Below are 18,432 nucleotides of genomic sequence, written 5' to 3'. Positions count from 1 at the left end.
GAGGAGAGTGAAGGCCAGGCAGTGCATGCCTGGGTGTGTGTGTGCGCGAGAGAAAGCACCAGAAAATAAAGCGAAGGGGGAGATGCCATACCTTGTTTTCCTCTTCTCTTGGAATTTCCTCGGACTAGTCGTGGGATGGCAACACACCAAAACAATGAACATCCATGCTTCTATTCCTTTCAACCATGTCTCCTAAATGGATTAGAGCAGCCACAACCTACCTCCTCATCCTCCTGATCCAGCAAGTCTGCCCCTAACCCTCCATCCGACAGAAATGTCTACTTACATTACCAAAAGATAAGGACCGGAATGTTCATAGCAGGACTCTCCATAATGGTCAAAAGTACCCAAGTTCCTACCAACAGTGGGAAAAATTGGGAGGTAGGCACACGAAGGAATACTATATATCCAGGAGAATGAATGGTCTACAATGTCACACAACATCTCGATAAACTTTACAGAGAAAATGTCAAGCAGTAGAAACCAGACCCAAAAAAGGGTGTCTGTTGATGACTGGATTGATACAATGTCCCCAAACAGACAAAATTTTATCCATACTCTTAGATGTCCAGATAGAAGTCACCGTTGGGAACAGGAATAGTGAATGGGGGAGGGGGCAATATGAGGGGGCTTCCGGGATGCTGTGGGTCATGCTTTGTTTTTTGATCTGGGTGCGTTACGTAAGTGTTTTCAGTTTGAGAAAACTTATCAAGCTGTACATTTATAATTTATGTACTTTCCTGTTTGTCTATTATGCCTCAATAAAATATTTAAAACATAAAAATTACCTCCTCTTTCTTGGCTGCCACCTCCTCTCTCTCGAGCTGGGAGACTGGAGTTCTTGGTGCGCAAGTCCCAGAAAGCTGTTCTTGTCTTCGTCACTGTCCCACCCCAGCACTGTTGCCCTCTGCTCAGGCAGTCGTGCAAACAGAAGTGAGAGGACTCGGTGTCCTACAGCCTGTCTGCTGGGCCAAAGACTGTTCTACTGATTATCAACATGCTGAAACTGCAGAGGCCAGCTCCAAACTGGGCAGAGAGCCGTGGGACTTTTTTTTCCCTTTAATCTCAGTTGTTTATCCCGAAATCAACAATCTTGTAGTGATGACAGAATCAGGCTGTGGCTCAAGGGTGGGATCCACTGGTGTGGCCTTCACCACGCCGCATGTCTCATCTCCGTCAAGGGCCTCGGCCCACGCACGGCAGCGGCTCACGTGCTTCTCCCAGCGATGATACCATTGCACTCAGTCCCCACATCTGGGGAATATTCTGGGTCATGCACACTTGTGAGTCGTGTGTTTATTTCATGAGCGGCGTACACCTGCACCCTAACTAGTGTAGGCCAATCAGCTGTTGGTGACTCTGAGTTGAGACTTGGGCGAGGAGTGGTAAACTCAGGAGGTTTGTCCTTAGCAAGAACGATCCCAGACTTTCAAATTCAATCAATCTGGACACTATTGAGAGGAGAGAGACATCATTACAGACAGATAATGGTCTCCAATCCCAGCCAGTCATGATTGGGGAAGCAGATGTAAGCCAGGATGATTTTTATGCGTTCCGATAGCCCTGCCAGGTGGGAGATGAAATAAACAAGAGGTCTGATTGAGCCACTGATCAATTGCAGAAATAGAAGGAATCACATTGCTTGCGCTTGCCAGGAGGAAAAGGATGGGGTTAACCTGTTACAGTCAATCGTTTTGTCACACAGCTTTATGTACTCAGACATTCTAAAACCCAATTATATAATTCACCTAAGACGCTGCCCATTTGGGACAGTTACTCAGTTGTACTGCTAGTCATTCTGACATTGGGGCGGGGGAGAGGGGGGAGGATATTTACATATGAAGTTCTGGGAATGTAATGATGAAAGATAAACACCTGGCCCTCAAGAAGTCCAGCATCAAGTTGGGCTTGGTCAGTGGCTACTACATAAGAAACCTCCCCGGAAATTTAGGGCTTCAATATAAGAACCACCAAGCTAACTGTCTTGTCTGCTCAGGCTGCCATAATGAATATCATAGACTGGGCAGTTTAAACAACAGAAAGTTCTTTCTCACAGTTCTGGAAGTTCAAGTCCAAGATCAAAGTGCGGGCAGATTTGGTTCCTGGTAAGAGCCTTCTTCCTGGCTTGCACTATGCCGTCACGTGGCTTTTCCACTGTGTATGCCCAGAAGAGAGATCTCTCGCTCCTGCTCTTCTTGTAAGGGGACTAATCCCATCATAAAAACTTCAGCTAAACCTAATGACCTCCCAAAGGCCCAGTCTCCAAATACCATCACAGTAGGGGTGAGGGCTTTGACATATGAATTGGGCATACGGGGGGTCGGGAGGGGCAAACATTTATTCTAAAACAGTGACCAACAGTATTAGTCTGCTAGGGTAACCATAACCAATACCACAGACCAGGTGGCTTAAACAACAGAAATTTCTTTTCTTTTTTTCTTTTTAAAAACATTTTAATTTTTTATTCATGAGAGAAAGAGAGAGAGAGAGAGAGAGGCAGAAGGAGAAGCAGGCTCCCCGCTGAGCAGGGAGCCTGAAACAGGACTCAGTCCCTGGACCCCAGGGATCACGACCTAAGCTGAAGGCAGATGCTTAACCCACTCACCCAGGCGCCCCAGAAATTTATTTTCTTGCAGTCCTGGAGACTGGAGGTCTGAGATCAAGATGTCAGTAACACTGGCTTCTTCTGAACCTCTCTTCTTAGCTTGCAGATGGCCATATTCTCACTGTGTCCTCACACGGTCACCCCTCAGTCTGTGTGTTGTCTGTGTCCAAATCTCCTCTTCTTACAAAGACACCAGTCAGATTGGGTTAGCACCCACCCTCTGACCCCATTTTAACTTCATCACCTCCTTAGAAGTCCAATCTGCAAATCTAGTGACATTTCTGAGGTCTTGGGCAGGGGTAGGGCTACAACCTATGAATTTGGGACAATACAACCCAGCCATAACAGGAGCTGTCCTGGTTTGCCCAGGACTGAAGGGATTCCTGGGATATGGCCCTTTCCATACTAAAACCAGGAAAGACCCAGACAAGCTGGGACAAAATGGTCACACACACCCCCCCACCACCACCCAAAATTTATTTTGCTCACACTTCGGTAACATGGGTAGGGCTCAGAAGAGACAACTCATATGTGCTCTATTCTTTGGGTGGGGGCACTTGGAAGGTGGGGGACAGCTAGAACCATCCAAGGTGGTATATGTCCGGGGGTTGATGCTGGGAAGGCTCAAACAGCTGGGGGCTGGGACAGCTGTTGCTCCTCAGGCATCTCCATCTCTAGGTGGTCTCTCCTTGTGGTTTCTCTAACAGAGTGACCTCTAAGTACCTGGAGTTCTCACGTCATAGCTCCGGGATTCCAAGGCCCATTTCCCAGGCAGAAGCTATGTTAGCTGTTATGACCCAGTCTCAGAAAGTCAAAGAGCAGCACTTCTCCTGCCTACTATTTATCAAGGCGGTCACAGTAGTTTTCCTCGGCTCAGGGGGAGTAGAAATAGACTCCGTCATTTGATGGTGCGTTGACCGGCACACGTGGGCATGCAACATATTGTTATAGCCTTAAAAAATTTTTTTTAAAGATTTTATTTATTTATTTGACAGGCAGAGATCACAAGCAGGCAGAGAGACAGGCAGAGAGAGAGAGGTGGAAGCAGGCTCCCAGCTGAGCAGAGAGCCTGATTCGGGGCTCAATCCCAGGACCCTGGGATCATGACTTGGGCCAAAGGAAGAGGTTTTAACCCACTGAGCCACCCAGGCACCCTAAAAAAATTTTTTTAAAGATGTATTTATTTGAGAGACAGCATATGTGTGAGTGGGGGGAGGGGCAGAGGGAGAGGGAGAGAGAATCTCAAGCAGATGCCCTGCTGAGCACGAAGCCCCCCGTGGGGCTTGATCTTACAACCCCAAGATCATGACCCAAGCCAAAACCAAGAGTCAGAGGCTTAACCAACTGTGCCACCCAGGCGTCCCTTAAACGAAAATTTTTTAAAGTGTGGTAAAATATACATAACAGAATTTACTATTGTAACCATTTGTAAATGTTTGGTTCAGTGGCACTCATTACATTCACACTATTGCACTACCAATCTCCCAAACTCTTCATCTTGCAAAACTGACATTCTGTGCCAGTGAAACACTAACTTCCCATTCTTCCTCCCCCGACCCTGGCAACCACCATTCTACTTTCTGTCTCTATTAACTTGATTATCCTAAAGATCTCCGACAAGTGGAATCGTACAATAGTTAACTTTTCATATCTGGCTTATTTCACTTAGCATAATGTCCTCGAGGTTCATCCATGTTGTAGCATGTGTCCGAATTTCCTTCCTTTATAGGCTGAATACTATTCCACTGTATGGATGGACCACCTGATGTAGCCACACTGGAGGAGGACAGAGACCATCAGACCCAGTTATAGCATATTGGGATGAGTACTGTAATCAGAACACTACGGGATGCTACAAGGGCACAGAGGAGAGGGAAACATTTCCTGGAAGACACGATAGTTTTTAGGTACGCTGACACTGTGAATTCTGCCTTTTAGGCCGAGCAAACAGGAAACACAGGGGCCCTGGGGTCAAGAGTGAGCAGGGTGTTTCGGAAATCTGTGGACAGAGGGCAGGGCAGGTCTACCTGATTCAGGTTGAGCTGAAGGGGATGCTCTTCACAAAGATGACAATGGCGCCTTCTAGAATGGTACTGTGCATGACATACTCATCCATCCTCGGCAGTCCTGTGAAAGAACAAGCAGGGAAGAAAGCAGGGAGATGAAGGTCCCAGCAACTCGGTTGCCAGAGCTCAGATCAAGGAGAATCTTCTATAGTCTTCTACAACCTGAGGGTTGGAGGACTTATTCTGGAAATAATGAGCAACCATCAACAGATTTTTAATGGGGACGAAGAGGAACCAAAATCAGAATTTACTATTACTAGTGGAAGTAAAGGTGCCATCACACTCTGGGGGGTGGACCTCTTCCGGTTCTCTTTTTTTCTCTCTATTGATTATATCTGATTCACCAACAATTACCTGGAAGCCTCAGAAAGCTTGGCCCTCAGGTCAGATTAAAAACAGGTCCATTTTCCTCCTGAGCCTGGCATTCAGAACTTCCACCCACCAGCTCTAAGCCTCCATGGTATTTACATTCTAGTCATGGGAGAAGGACTACATGTAAGCAAAGGAATGACTGGGGTGATTACAGATGGAGATAAGTGCTATGGGGAAAATAAAACCAGATGATCTGGTGGAGACTGCCTGGGTGGGAATAGGTGATCAGGGAAGGGCTTTCAAAGGAGGGGCTTTGGGGGTGTGTGACCTCTGTGACAAGTAGACAGCAGCTATGTGAATCTGAGGGGGAAATTTTGCAGGGAGGGAAACCAGTAAATGTGAAGCCCCTGGAATGAAAACAAGGGTGGTATTTTCAAAAAATATCAAGGTCAGTGTGGCTGAAGTAGATGTATGAAAAAGGGTAAGTAGGGGATGGGTTGGGGAATTAGCAGGAGCCTTGTAGGCTAGGCATATTAGACAGAATGACTAGGAAGCCATTGGAGAGTGTGAGGTTGGGAAGTGACATTATAGCCAATGCTTCTCAGACATCACTTAAAATGTTCTCAGCCACCCCTGTGCACTGGGCCCATGGCTAGTTTGTCTGCTTTGACTACAGTGGTGACCGGCTCTGTATGAGCTCTGTGATTAATGTCACATAGACATGGTCCACCATCACCTCCCCTCATGCCTTCTTCATGTGCCTCTCACTTCCCCTGGGAATTTCACCCTCCTTGACAAGGGGGCATGTATACAGCTTATACATGTGCAACCCCGAAGGGCAGGGAGTTGATATCTTACGGGGAGTTAATGTCTCCTGACCCACAGAAGACAGGAGTTGGTAGATTCCTACCCCTACCTTCCCTTGGAGAGGTGGTCTTGGGGTATAGTCCTTACAAAGCTTCTTGGAAGCCAGTCCATTAGCTTAAGCAATCAGTGTCACTTGATTCAAAAAAGTGGCTAGGTCAACACCACACCCTCCATTGGCTTGCCATCCTTCCCTGCCTCACTTCCTCCATCCCTCACTCCAGCTCCCTGGGATTGGATATCCTAATATTCCCCATAAACTTTACCACTTAAGTTTTACCACCAACTTTTTTTTTTTTACTAGGGAGCTAAGACAGACATATGCAGATTTGCCCTTTAGAAAGGTCACTCTGGCTTCTGTGTGGGTGGTTGGTTATGCAGGGACAAGGGCAGAAATTATGAGAGACATGTTAAGAAGCTCTTGTAATTGTTCAGGCAAAAGATGATGGTTCCTGAGAGCAGTGGATGGTAGTGGAGATGGAGTGGATAGACTCATGGTGTATCTTGGAGGCAGAGCTGACAAGAACAGCTAAAGGATGAGATGTGGCACAAGAGAGAAATCAAGACCTACTCCTAGGTTTTGGCTTGGGCAACTAACCAATGATGGTGCTTTTTACCAAACACTGGAAAAGGAACAGGTTTGGAATACTTTCTTTGTTCACTGATATTTTAATTAAAGATTTTTATTTATTTAAGAGAGAGAACAAGCAGGAGGGAGGGGCAGACAGAGGGAGAAACAGATTCCCCGTGGAGCAGGGAGCCTGATGCAGGGCTCAATCCCAGGACCCTAGGATCATGACCTGAGCCGAAAGCAGACGCCTAACAAACTGAGTCACCCAGGTGGCCCTGTTCGCCAAATGTTTTGAAAGCCTCTACTATGTGCTAGTGAAGAGGTCTAGAATACGCCACAGTGTCAAAGGATTACTTTGAGTTAAAGATATTTGAAAGTCCACAGCTGCACTAGAAGACTTTTTCTAAACTCCCCCCTTCCTAAAAGCAATACCTCCCAAAATAATTCAACTGCCATAAATACCCTCCTGGGAATTTCACAACCAGGAAAGATTGACTCTTATCACTGAAGAGAGAAGTCAGCACAAGTCAGCATCTGGATAAGAAATCACTTCAACAGGGATTGTCATAGAACTATCATATTTCCCATCTATTTTTCTATGTTCCCATTTGTTTTTCCTAAAAGTCATCTGTTCTCCCAGAAGTACCCTTCTGCCTCTCTCCATCTTCTATTAAGGTGGTATATAAAAATTCTAACCATGTGAAGTCATGTTTCTTTGTAAACTCCTGAGCATAGCTTTCTATTTAAATCTGGTTTTCTCCTCTTGCTAATCTGTTTCTTTTTGTCAGTTTAATTTGCAGGCCCCTAATGACCAAACTTAAGAGGTTAGAGGAAAATGCCCTCCCCCAACAATAGGCAGTTTAAAGTATAGTGGACACGGAGTTGAGAGGCCCAGTCTCTGTCACAAGGGTCTCGCCAATGACAATACCATGGATCTGTGTACAAGGGGCCATGAAAATACCATGATTTATGCCAAATGTTGTCTCTGGGGAGGAGAGGAATCAGGGAGGGAGTCCTGGAAAAACCTAGGAGGGGTTCTAAAGGATGAGATGAAGTTAGCCAGAAAAAGGAGCAGGAAAAATGTGATTAAGGTAGCAAATGCAAATATGTAGCAATGTGAGAAGTGTTAGCCCATGGAGTTAAGAATGTGTGGGGAGAAAAGAAAGGAAGGGGGGAAAAATGAAAGAATAATCTCAGAGGCAGAGAGGCCAGCCACTGAAGGGATTCCCCAAACCATTTGCATATTTCATTGTTTTGTGCTTTTGCACATGGGGTAGTCTCATCCTGGAACATTCTCCCCCATCTCCGCTTCCACCTCCTGACAAAGCTCTACTCTTCTTTCAAAGTCTTAATACCTGGCTCTCCCCTCTTTGCTGGGTCCCTTCCCCACCTCCCCCCACCTCCTGCCCAAGGGTGCGTAGTTCACTGCACCTCACTGCTGCTCAGCTCCAGGATGCCATGAGTTGGGCATGTCCTTGACCTTCCTTTTCCCTGCCAGGCTGTGAACTCCTTAAAGTGTGGATTCCCTCTTTCAGCTCAGAGCCCAGCCTGAGGCTTGGAGAATGCAGAATCTGCTGAATAATGGTCTGAAACGCCCTTGAAATGTGACATAAGTTTGAAACCATTGAGGAGACACCACCCACACTGCCCCGGAAGAAAACCAGTCTACGCAGTCAGAGTCATCAAAGATGGTCTCAGAATGCTTCCCATCAGCCTCGGCCCAGAGACATGAGAGATTCTCTCCACTGGGTCCAACTGCTCCTTAGGTTTTGCATCACAGAGTCGGTGCCAGCTGCTGGGCTCAGGCCAGTGATGTAGGCAGTTACCCACACAGACCCACCAGACCAAGACCACCAACCTTTTTTACACAGCACAAGAAATGGTATTCATTGAAAGGCTTGCTACGTTCTGCCAACGCAGACCAGGGCTGGCCCCGGACCAATGGCTGCAGGGAGAAGGCAAAAGTTTCCATGTCTCTTTCTCTGCTGTTAGTCCCTCTTGCACATATGGGATTTATTCTCTACAGGTTTCAATGTTACATTGAAACTAAACTCAAATGGCCAAAATGTTTCATTGAACAATATACAACAAAGATAAAAGCCACCTGCACTGGGGGAGGCACTGACAGCCAGCTCTGAATTGCTCTAGTGTTTGGAACTTCCTGAATGGAATTCTCAAGTGCTTTCTGAACAATTTAAAGAGCTCATCTGTCCAGGGTTGATTAGGACTGTCCAAAACTGGGGTCACCATACTTCAATCAAACAAAAAATGGAGGAAAACAAGATTTCCTGGAAAGACAGAAACAAAACAAAGTTATAACTGCACCCAGTGGATTAAAAAACATGGAATTTCCTTATTCTTGTACAGAATCCAGTAGATAAACATATATGTGTGTGTATGTGTGTGTATATATATGTGTGTGTGTGTGTGTATGCGTATATATATATATATATACGCATACACACACACACACACATATATATATACATGCACACATGTATACACACAAACACATATAATTTCCCACTTATTCCACTACAGAATCCCAGCCTAAGATCATGACTCCCCTAAAAAAAATAGTAATGTAATAAACTTTTATGGTCATCCTTACGACTGACCTCATAAAATAATGTGAGTTATATACATGCATGCACACACATAGGCCAGATTCTCAACTTACGTAATTCTGTGGGAATTCACAGAGTTATATTGGTTGAGAATTTGGCTTCAGCTACCCCTATTATAGAAATTCCCATCAACTAGCCAGAGATGAGGCTCCACACACGTTGCCACAAAGCTTCACAGGCTGAGAATCTGGCCGACAGAGCACAGAATAATGTCCATCCAAACATCGGCTTGGATTTTATCTGGTCTTGCTTTCCAGAGAAGCTTGCATGATGGAATGAGCAAATGCCTTTGGCCTCTGGAGTTCTATGAATCAGTGTGACCCAGGATGGGAAGCCCCAGGCTGTCTGTCCATCGTGGAGGCGCGCAGTCCCTTCCCACCTCAGTCTCCCGGCCTGTGAACTGGGTGGGACCGTTACCTGCCTCTCCCCCACCTTCTGGGCATCCTCTGCTATTTATGAAAGTACAGTTTGCAAACCACAACTCCCCAGAAATAGGCATTAAGAGCTCAGTCTGGCGTTGGTTTTCAGAGAAAATGCATTTATTTGCTAGGTTAGCAAGTGCCAACACCACTAATTGAATTTGTGCCAAAACATGCATTTTTAAAAATGTTGTTCTGTTCCATTCATTATTTAGAGAACATCACCTAAGGGCAGTGCACGCTACAAGCCAAAAATCTCATCCTGCATTTTGTCAGAAACCCATTGCAGGGAAGAGGAGAAGGGAGAGGGAGGGGAAACAATAAAATGAGATGTTTGGAAAAAGCTAAAAAAAACTTGTCTGTTTTGTTTTGTCTGGACCAGCAATGCCCACAGGGTGATTTGATAATAATCTCCAAATGCAAGGGGACTGGAGACCAGCTGCTCTCTCTCTTGCCACTCAGGGCAGAAGAAGAACCAAACCTCTACAACAGCATAAAAGATTTAGGCTAGTTGGAAGGGAAAATTTCTTTTTTTTTTTTTTTTTTAAGATTTTATTTATTTATTTGACAGAGAGAGAGAGATCACAAGTAGGCAGAGAGAGAGGGGGAAGCAGGCTCCGTGCTGAGCAGAGAGCCTGATACGGGGCTCGATCCCAGGACCCTGGGATCAGGGCCTGAGCCGAAGACAGAGGCTTTAACCCACTGAGCCACCCAGGCGCCCCATGAAGGGAAAATTTCTTTAATGGAGAATGTTACCTAGGAAAAGCAAGAGCAGGGCAAAACCTTGAGATGACAGAAGTGTATCACACATCCCAGAAGGTCTAAGGGTAACAAGTCAGTTCAATGTTTGCTCAACCCTGAGACAGCAGACATCCCTAGAAGTCATTGTCACCCCAGGGAATTGTCTTGGTCCGGAACTGTTTGTCATTACAATTAGGAGCATGAGTTCTGGTGTGAGAAGCCTTGCTTTGAATGCCACACTTGGGCAAATTACTTGACCTCACCATGCCTGCTGAAGCATTCATAAAATGGAGCTAATCACTCATTCGACACTGGTACCACACCAGGCATTGTTCTAGAAGATGGAGATATGGCAGTGAATACAATAGACAAAAACCATGCCGGTTCTAATGGGGGAGGTGGATTGATTATAATAATAAAGAATAAAGCAATAAAATATACAGCCTGTCAGATGGCAGTTAACTGCTGTGGGCAAAAATTAGGCAGGGGAGAGCATGGGGAAGGGAGTAGGGAAGCTTCGATTTTAAGTAGGGTGGTGGGGAAAGGTCACATACTGAAATGGCATCTTCTGGGGAAAGATTTGAAAGAAATGAAGGACTGAGCTAAGAGGATGTGATGGCTTCAGTGGTAGTCTACCCACTTCACCAGCCCCCCCCCCCCCAACAGGTTATGCCCATTTCCTAATTCCTGGGACCTGTGAATGTGACATTACTTAGGGGAAATAAAGGTATTTGTGGGTGTGATTAAGTTAAAGATCTTGAGATGAGATCATCCTAGATTATCCAGGTGAGGCCTAAATCCAATGGCAGTTGTCCTTATAACAGAGACACAAGGAGATCACAAACACAGACACAGAGAAGGCCACATTAAGGTGGAGGCAGAGATTGGAAGGATGCAGCCATAACCCAAGAAAGGTCTGGAGCCCCCAGAATCCGGAAGAAGAAAGGAAGGTTTCTCTCCTAGAGACTTCAGAAGGAGCATGGCCCTAGTGAAACCTGGGATTTCAGATTTCTGGCTTCCAGAACTATGAGAGAATATATTTCTTTTGTTTTAAGCCACCAAGCTTGCAGTGTTTTCATGGCAGCCCCAGGAGACTAAGATGGAGTATATCTAAGGGAAGAGTGGTTAAGCAGAGGGAACAGCAGGTGCAAAGGCTCTGAGGCAGGTCTCTTGCCTGTCTGCTTGGGAAAGAGCAAGGAGGCGCGCATCTCTGTAGTAGAGGGAGTGATGGGGCGCTGGGCAGCTGAAGCCGACTTTGAAGGCGTTAACAGCTGAAGGCTCTCTGCGGAGCACAAGTCCTTCCTGGAAAAGGCAGTGGGTGGTACATCTCCAGGCCCTACAGAAGCCGTGAGTCTGGCGAGAATGTCATTGCAAAACACTGATGGCTTGGACCAGGTTGGTGGGAGTGGAAGTAATGAGATTCTGAATTTCTTCTCTATGGATAAGAAAACTGGATTTATGAGACATTGGATGTGGGCTATAAGAGAAAGAGGGAAGTCAAGAATGGCTCTGAGCATTTTGGCCTGAACAACTAGAAAAATGGAGCTGCCATCAGCTGACATGGGCAAGCCTGTGTGGGGGACAGGTTTGGGGGGAATGTCAGGAGTTTGGTTTAGGACAGGTTAGGTTTAACATACTTAGTAAACACCCAAGTGCAGATATCAGATAGATATATGACTGATAGGGACAGATCTGATCTGGAGAAGTATTTGGAAGAATTTTTAAATGTATTTCTTTTTTTAACTTACAGCAAAATCCTTCTTTTTTGTTGTCCAATTTTATGAGTTTTGAAAAAAATGCATAGTCATATCGCCACAGTCACAGTCAAGATAGGGAACTATTCTATCATCTTAAAAAATTCCCTCATGCCACGCCTTCGTAATCGAACCCATCCATCATCCCCAGCCCCTTGGCAACCACTGACCTGTTCTCTGTCCCTAGAGCTTTGCCTCTTCCAGAAAGTCATATAAATGAAATCATATAGTATGTAGCATTTTGGATCTGGTTTCTTTGGCTTAGCATAATGCATTTGAATTCATCCATGTTTTGTTTATCCACAGTTCATTCCTTTCATTGCTGAGTAGTATTCTACTATATAGATGTACCATTGTTTGTTCACCCACTGACCCACTGAAGACATCTGGGTTGAGTGAGAAATTACGATAAAGCTGGTATATACATGAACCTTTTTTGGTGTGAACAAAGGTTTTCACTTTTCTTGGGCATATTATGAGGAACAGGACTCCCGGATCATAGAGTAAGTGTACGTTTAACTTGATAAGAAACTGACCGACTGTTTTTCAAAGTAGCTCCACCATTTTGTGTTTCTACCAGCAGTATCAGATTTGAAATGTTTTTAAAATTTATTTTTAACCATTCTAGTAGGTGTACAGTAGTGTCTCATTGTGGTTTTCATTGGCCTTTCCCTGATGATGAATGATGAATTTCTTTTCATGTACTTATTTTCTACCCAAACATCTTCTTTAGTGAGATGTCCACTAAAATCTTGGCCCATTCTTAATTGGGCTGTTTGTTTTCATATTGTTGAGCATGGCAAATTCTTTATATAGTCTGCTTACAAGTCCTTCATCAGATACGTGATTCATAAATGTGTTTTCCAAGTCTGTGGTATCTTTTTATTCTCTTAAAAGTGTTTTTGGCAAAGCAAAAGTTTTAAATTTTTGATCAAGTCCAGTTCATCACTTTTTTCTTTTATAGATCATGATTTTGGTTTCATATCCAAGAACCTACTGCCCAAGTCAAGGTCTCAAAAATATTCTCCTTTATCTTCTTTTTAGTCTTGTGAGTTTATGTTTTACATTAGGTCTGAACCATTTGCAGTTAATTTTTGCATAAAACTTGAGGCATAGTCATACATTTTTTTTGTACATTGAGTATCCAATTGTTCTAGCACCATTTGTTTGTGTTTTTAAGATTTTATTTATTTATTTAAGATAGAGAGATAGCATGCACATGAGGGGTGTGGGGGCAGAGGGAGAGGGAGAAGCAGACTCCCCGCTGAGCAAGGAACCCAAAGTGGGGCTTGATCCCAGGACCCTGAGATCATGACCTGAGATGAAAACAGATGCTTAACCGACTGAGCCACCTAGGTGTCCCATCTAGCACCATTTATTGAAGCTCTGTTCATTTAGCACCATTTGTTGAAGCTATGTTCATTTTTTTCAATCTCTAACTTTTTCCACTTTAATATTTTCCCCTGGTTCTTAAGACTGGATAATTTCTAATTATCTATTCAAGCTCACTCTCTCATGTCCATTCTGCTGTCAAACTTTCATCCAGTGATTTTTTAATTTTTTTAATTTAAGATACCATATTTTTCAGTCCTAAAATTTCAACTTGGTTCTTTTCTTCTTCTTCTTTTTTAAATAGTTCTTGTTTTTCTCTTGAGCATTTCTATCTTTCCATTCATTACAAGAATGTTCATCTTCAGTTTATGGAACATGGTTATGATAGCTGCTTTCAAGTCTTTGTTAATTCCAACATCTGGATCATTGCAGTGTTGGCATCTGTTTATTGTCCTTTCCCTTGAGAACTGGTCAGATTTTACTGGTTCTTTGTAGGTTGAAAAATTTTTGATCACATTCTAGGCATATTGATATTATGTTATGAGACTAGGTTCTGTTAAAATCCTCCTGAAAGTTGAATGTCAATAGATTTTATTGTTGTTGTTGTTTTAAGCAGGAAATCAATCCAGTTAGGTTAAGACCAAGTTTTGTCCCACTTTCTGTGGGCAGTGGTTCCAATATCATTTTAGGATTCAATGTCATTGTCTTTATAAATTGTGTATCAGTTCATACACAGAACTAGAGGGATTCCCTTTTTCCAACTTCCTTCTTTCTAGGATTTTCTCTGGCTCCCAACTTCCCCTTTTCCCAATTCCTTTGACCAGAAAATTGGATTCTTCTCAAACTTTTAGCCCTCCCTTGCCCCATTACACTGTCACTGTCACACAGTTCTGTATCACTGGAACCACCCTCAGGGTGAAGAGCAAGAAAAAAAAATAATGGGAATTCCTCCCACATTCTTCACACACAGGGATCATTCTTCCTGGTTCCAGTAGTCATGGAGATAAGGTTCAGGTGCCTGAAACACCACCAACATAGTCACAACAGCAGTGAAGATCTGCAACTGAGGCTGACCTCAGGACAAAGCCAGGAGAGAAAAAAGAGTTAAAAATGAGGATTCCCCCATAGTCTCTGACTCTCAGTTGTCCCTTTTCCCAGTTCTCTGGCCAGAAAGAGTAGGATTTTTACTGGAGCTTTGGATACCCACCCCCAGTTCAATGTTCTGTGACTCAAGCCCCCAGGCCATCTTTACATCAAGTTAGGAGGTACAAGAGAAAAAAAGAATTAGGAATCTCACTGGTACTGGTTGCTCTCCAAGTTTTGACTAACCTCTCCTGCCCGCGAGCTACTATTTAGTTTTTAGACTCCTCAGGTAGTTTCTTTCTGTATTTCGTCCAGAATTTTCAGTTGTAATTAATGGGAGAGATGGACTAACTGAGCTTACTCCATCTTGGCTGGCCCTGGAAGTTCTGGGAATTTTATTCATGTGTACATGCATGTGTGTGTAAATGCATGATATTTATGATATTGAAACAATTATTCAGATTAAATGAGGTCACCAAAGGAATGGGTTTAGATAGAAAAGATGTCCAAGAACTGAGGCCTGGGCACTCCAATCAAAGGTCAGGGAAATGAGGAAGAATGAAAAGGAATAACCAGAAAGAAGATGAAAACTCAAAAAGCCAAGTGTCCTAGATCCCAAGAAGAGAGTTGCAAGGAGGAGGGAGTGATCCACTAGGTCACATACTGACAATAAGTAATATGAAGACTGAGAATTTGCCTTTGGATAGTTCTGATGGTTGTGAGGGGAATTAAGTGAGATGCTGAGTTGAACAGCTAAGTGACTGTCCAAGAAGTAGAAAACATTCTGAGTGTCCTTCATGCCTGCCTTTGCCATTTTGTTTCTTCACCTGGTATTCTCTCCTCTGCTCATCCATGTTGGGAACCAACTTGCCTCCCACCTGCTCTCTGAAACCTTTCCTGGATATAGTACTCTAAATCTCAGGGAGCTCCCTCTACTCCACAGCCCTGACTCCCCTGGCCTGTGCTGCAAAGCTACAGAAGGCAATGTGGTATGGTGACGCTTGCCTAGATTCCAGAGTGAGAGAGGCTGCACTTCAATTCCAGCTCTACCATTTGCTAGCTGGGTGAACTTAGGGAAGTGCCGGGGAGAGAAAAATTTATCTACCTTTCAAGATTCTTCTGGTTGTTCAAAGACATGAGACAGACTAACAGGAGAAAATAAAATTTAAATTATATAACATTTAAATTACATAAAAATAAAATTACATGGACGCCTGGGTGGCTCAATGGGTTAAAGCCTCTGCCTTTGGCTCAGGTCATGATCTCAGGGTCCTGGGATCGAGCCCCGCATCGGGCTCTCTGCTCAGAGGGGAGCCTGCTTCCCCCCCTCCTCCGCCTACTTGTGATCTCTGTCAAATAAATAAAATCTTAAAAAAAATAATAAATAAAATTACATACAAGGGCTCCATAAGAATATGATGCTCACAGGCAGTCAGGCAATTAAGGCTTATATGTCATCTGGACCTAAGGAGGAAGAGGTAGGGGTCTAAGAAAAGGAAGGAAGGAAGGAAGGAAGGAAGGAAGAAGGAAGGAAGGGATGGAAACATTTCACAGGAAAATGAAAAAGAGTAAATGTTTGGTAAGCAAATGTTTGCTGAGCTGTCCAGGAAAAACAGAACACAGAGAGGAATTTTAACAAACCACACCTAATTCATATTATACTGTAGTTATCTGTGGTGATAGCTCTCTCTCTGGAACAGGAAAGGCAAAAAAGAAAAACTTCTTGAGTCTTTGGTTTCTTTTTTTTTTTTAAGATTTTATTTATTTGACAGAGAGAGAGAGAGATCACAAGTAGGCAGAGAGGCAGGCGGGAGGGGGGGCAGGAAGCAGTCTTATATATAAGACAGTTTTATATATATATATATATATATATATATATATATATAAGCAGTTATATATATATAACACGTTTGGGTTAAGCAGACCGTGGTTTTTTGTCCCCTTTCCTGCTGCACAGCTTAGCATCCTATCACAGGTGCGAGTGTTGCCTTACCCATCACTTTACATGCTTCTTGAGGGTAGGGGTTATGCCTCAGTGCGCCTTTCTATTCCCTAAGGCATTGAACTGGTTAATGGGTTCCATAATCACTCAATTATCATTGAAGTACCTTCCAACCCAGAGTGTGAATTATAACCTGTCATAAAGAAACAATGAATTTGAAGGACAAAATTCCTTCTTACTTAATCTTCCTCTCACTTAGAGAAAACCACACTCCATGTTAAATTATCCCTTAAAGACACCACCCTGGGATCACAAATGATGACTTGCTAGTTGACTTCTGTCTTGATCCCATTTTCTGAAAGCTGTGCCACAGTAGTTCTTTTTTTTTTTAAGATTTTATTTATTTATTTGACAGACAGAGATCACAAGTAGGCAGAGAGGCAAGCAGAGGGAATGGAGGAAGCAGGCTCCCTGCTGAGCAGAGAGCCAGATGCAGGGCTCAATCCCAGGACCCTGGGATCATGACCCGAGCTGAAGGCAGAGGCTTCAACCCACTGAGCCACCCAGGCGCCCCCCACAGTAGTTCTAATAACAGGGAGATTCCTTCAGGGAGATATTGACCTTTTTTAGGGAAAAAAAATAATTTATAGCAAACCAATTGTACGTTTTGGCTCTGCCCTATGTCAGCCTCACCTGAGGACTGGGTCAAGTTTGGGTATATTGGTAATTTGCTGTGATTTATCATGAGCCGGTTATTGGGTCAATTGTTCCTTTATTGAAATAAAGTGAAAACAAATATATCAAACTAACTTTCCATTCAATGGAAGGTATTCTAAATGGCATTCCCTTCATGCTCAGAGACTCTGGGGGTGATCCCCCAGTGTGATGTGATACCCACAGCTACAACATTGCTCTCCAAGGGCCCATCTACCTCCAATCATTTAGTGCTTCTGTTTGGCTGTGAGTGTGTGTGTGTGTGTGTGAGAGAGAGAGAGAGAGGATTGACGGGGGTTGGGGGGGGAAGGACAGCAGGCAGCTGGGATTGTTTAGAAGCCCAGAGCTGCTGTGATAAATCAAAATCCCTAACACCCAGATGCACATTCATCCTCCTGCATTAATTTATTGCAGGGTTTTTTTATTATTATTATTATTATTATTATTATTAATATAAAGAGAGGCTACATTTGCTTTCCTGGGTCAGAAAAGGCTGGACTGGACATTTAAGTCTCCTGAACAAAAGCACTAGCGAAGCGTGAAGCCACACTGGGGATGGAATGAAGGGGTTAGGGATAGGGTTTTCGAAATCAACAGCTCGCCCAGGTATGGCTCGCCTAGAAACTGTATCATTTCGTAGGAAATAGCACACATCTTCAATCTTCAGACGTACCGCCTTGCTTCTCTGACTCCATAAGGCCACCATAAGTGTAAGAGTTGGCCTTGGTTTTCCAGTCTCAAAGTGACTACATTTCTAACCAGGAGTCTGTAGGGGCATAAGGTTTGCATTTTTATCTCAAACCTTCCCCAGTGAGTTGCTAAATTCCTTCAGACCTCTCTCAGCAAACTTGTAGAGCAAACTTGGGGGGGTGGGGATGCTTCTGATATATATATATATATATTTTTCCCCCTAATCCTCATTTTTCCAGAAGCTTCCTGGATTTTATGTTGTTGCACTGGGAATTAGAATGATACTGAGGTTTTCTTATATTTCTGAAAGGGGAACTTTTGGATATGCTGATAATAGCTCACCAGCCTGCAAATATGTTAGCTTTTCTTCTCATTAGCACATCATCTCAGCTGTGAATTTGACTTCCCAAGAGGGAATAGCCAAGCGTCAACATAGAGCGCTCACTTGGGTTGGCTTAAGATGGGCCCACAGAGCCCCTTGATACAGAGCCCCAAACTACTCTGTGCAGAGTAACATGGGAATGTGCTTATAGAGGAAAACAATTTAAAAGAAAAAAAAGCGACTGGGCTTATTTATTAGAAATTAATATGCCTCTGCGGGGACTAGTTTTGTGACAAGTTGTATCCTTTGTAGGACTGGCTGGGGGTCTGTACACCACAGCTGTTCATTTTCTCAGGTGCTGAGTATTCCCCATGAGATAGTCTTCCTCCA

At 43.9% G+C, this 18,432-nt stretch overlaps 1 pseudogene; it reads left to right on the top strand.

The window, feature by feature from the left end:
- Nucleotides 1-1,162: 1,162 nt before the first annotated feature.
- LOC125091506 (mitochondrial import receptor subunit TOM20 homolog) overlaps nucleotides 1,163-18,432 on the top strand; it is a 37,910-nt pseudogene continuing 20,640 nt past the window's right edge.

This window comes from Lutra lutra, chromosome X (assembly GCF_902655055.1).
Source record: "Lutra lutra chromosome X, mLutLut1.2, whole genome shotgun sequence".
In the NCBI taxonomy this organism is placed as follows: domain Eukaryota; kingdom Metazoa; phylum Chordata; class Mammalia; order Carnivora; family Mustelidae; genus Lutra; species Lutra lutra.
This window is presented reverse-complemented; position numbering and strand designations above follow the sequence as displayed.